General features: G+C 35.4%; 1 pseudogene; it reads right to left on the bottom strand.

The window, feature by feature from the left end:
• Window positions 1-318: 318 nt before the first annotated feature.
• Window positions 319-2,048, bottom strand: LOC144372156 (KATNB1-like protein 1 pseudogene; annotated as a pseudogene).
• Window positions 2,049-2,307: the final 259 nt, after the last annotated feature.

Raw genomic sequence — 2,307 nt, 5'->3', positions numbered from 1 at the left:
AGAAAAGATGAAAAATCTTTGTAGTGCACTTTCACCTCATTGAAGTTGAAGCTACTCCTTTTAGGTATTTATCAATTTCAATGTGAAGCAAATTGTTATGTTTTCAGTAGAGGCTTCATTATGCTTCATTTTGTTTTTGTTTTAAATGGTGCTGGGGATTAGAGTTCATGCAAAGCATGAACTCTACCAACTGAGAAACTGAGGTCTATACCCAGAGCCTTTTTTATTTTAAAAGACAAAAATGGTTTCAATTTATTCCACAATTCACAATTCTCAAAAGAAACCTATTTTGTAAATCCTGTAGGAGGTTGTTAATAACTAAATGCTCTTTAGTACACAACAATCTTTTATTACAACTGTAAAAAAATAAGCATCTATATTGTTAGCCATATTCCAGAACAACAGTAAGATGGAAAAATGGTTTTCTTGTCCTTGCAAGCCACTTAACTGTTGTTTTAAATTCTAAACATACTTCTATTTTGGAGGATAGTTCTGACCACCAGCTTTTTTTTAACAGCATATAGTTACTTTAAACAACTATCACACATTCTTCAAATTTGCTTTTAAGTAATGACTTTACCTAGCAGCCAAGTGAGGTATATTGTTTTTCTTCTTGCAAACTATTAGTGAGTACAAGCAGGCAATCTACCACAATACCAAGATTTTATATCCTCACCAAATAAACTATAACTTTACTTGTATTTCTTTTACTCCAGAATGTTAAAGCTACATTCAGTCTCAAAATCTGATAAACAAAACTTGGGCAATTGTCCCATGATGCTGAGAAACCTCATGAAAAATCATGGTATTTAGATGATGAGCTATTCTCTCTGTGAAGAAACCAGAGTCACTAGATTTAACCAAATATACTTGACTATCATGAGGTAATTTTTCTGGCAGGTGGCCTATACAAGCCAGTTCATTTTTATTATTTGCCATGTCAAAGCCTCCACTTATAGGAAAACATTCTTTTTTTTGTAACAAGGATTTAGAAAAGGATGTTGAACTTTCTTCCACATATAACCTTTTATAGTTTTTTTCTGCTTTTCACAGTTTGTTAAACTGTTCTATTTTTATAAGCAGCTGTTTGGGGGATTTATTAACCCCTTCATGTTGTTATTAGAGTATAAATACCAGAATCTCACGGTGCTGCTGATACTCACTCCAGCACCAGCATTGGCAGACTTCCTTGGATCAAATTACTTCACTGGGCTGTATGGCCAGGCCCCACTCAGAGACATTCAAAACAGGCTGTCCTGAATGCATGGCCTACCAGGATCCAGGTGTACTTTTTTGTAGGGGTAGAGCTCCTGGGATTGAACTCAGGAGTTCTCAACCACTTAGCCACATCCCAAGCCCTATTTTGTATTTTATTTAGAATCAGAGACTCAAGGAGATGCTTTGCACCTTGCTTTTGCTGAGGCTGGCTTTGAACTCACAATTCTCCGACCTCAGCATCTTGGGATGGTAGGATTACAGTTGTGCACCAAGGTGATGGCCCAGATACACTTTTAAAACTGCCTAGGCTACAGACAGGGTTAGCTACCTCTCTTTTGGGCACTCTGCTTCAAGACTTCTGCTTTCTTTATATTACTTCAATCAATCCTGTTATTTTGCTCTCACTCATGTGTCTGTGTGTTCATTTCTCAAATTTGTTGTTTTAAATTCTAAATATACTTGTATTTGGAGGATAGTTCTTACCAGCACCCTTTTTTTTAACAGCATAAAGTTACTTTAAACAACTATCATATATTCTTCAAATTTGCTCTTAAGTAATGACTTTACCTGGCAGCCAAGTGAGGTATATTGTTTCTTCTTGTAAACTATTAGTGAATTTACCTACATCTGCTATTAACAATAGTAGTAGGCAAGTAGTATGTGGCTGGAGGAGGTAGATCACTTGGGATGTGCCTTTGGGTTTATATTTTGTCACTGTGAGTGGAGTTTCTCTGCTTCTTGGTGATTTGTCCGTGGCTGCTTTCCTTCTCCATACTCTTGAATCCTGATACTCTGCCTTTCCTCCAGTCCAAAGCAACAGAATCAGCCATTATGTGCTGAGACATCTGAAACCCTAAGTCCTTAAATAAACTTTTCCTCCTCTAAAATTGTTCTTATCTTTGAAATGCATTTTTATGTATTAATTCTGAATTTTTGTAATATTTTTATATGTAGGTTCTTTACCAGTTAAAAAACAACAACAAAAACAAAAAGCAAAAATCAAATCCTACATTCACTTTAATTCACTCTATTCTGCAAATTCTGTAATATTTATGTGTTTAATTCTAGGATGTTTAAATTTGCCCCTGA

The sequence above is a fragment of the Ictidomys tridecemlineatus genome, chromosome Y, assembly GCF_052094955.1.
Source record: "Ictidomys tridecemlineatus isolate mIctTri1 chromosome Y, mIctTri1.hap1, whole genome shotgun sequence".
Classification (NCBI taxonomy): Eukaryota; Metazoa; Chordata; class Mammalia; order Rodentia; family Sciuridae; genus Ictidomys; species Ictidomys tridecemlineatus.
The sequence above is the reverse complement of the archived record's forward strand: the minus strand, read 5'-3'. Positions and strand labels throughout refer to the sequence as shown.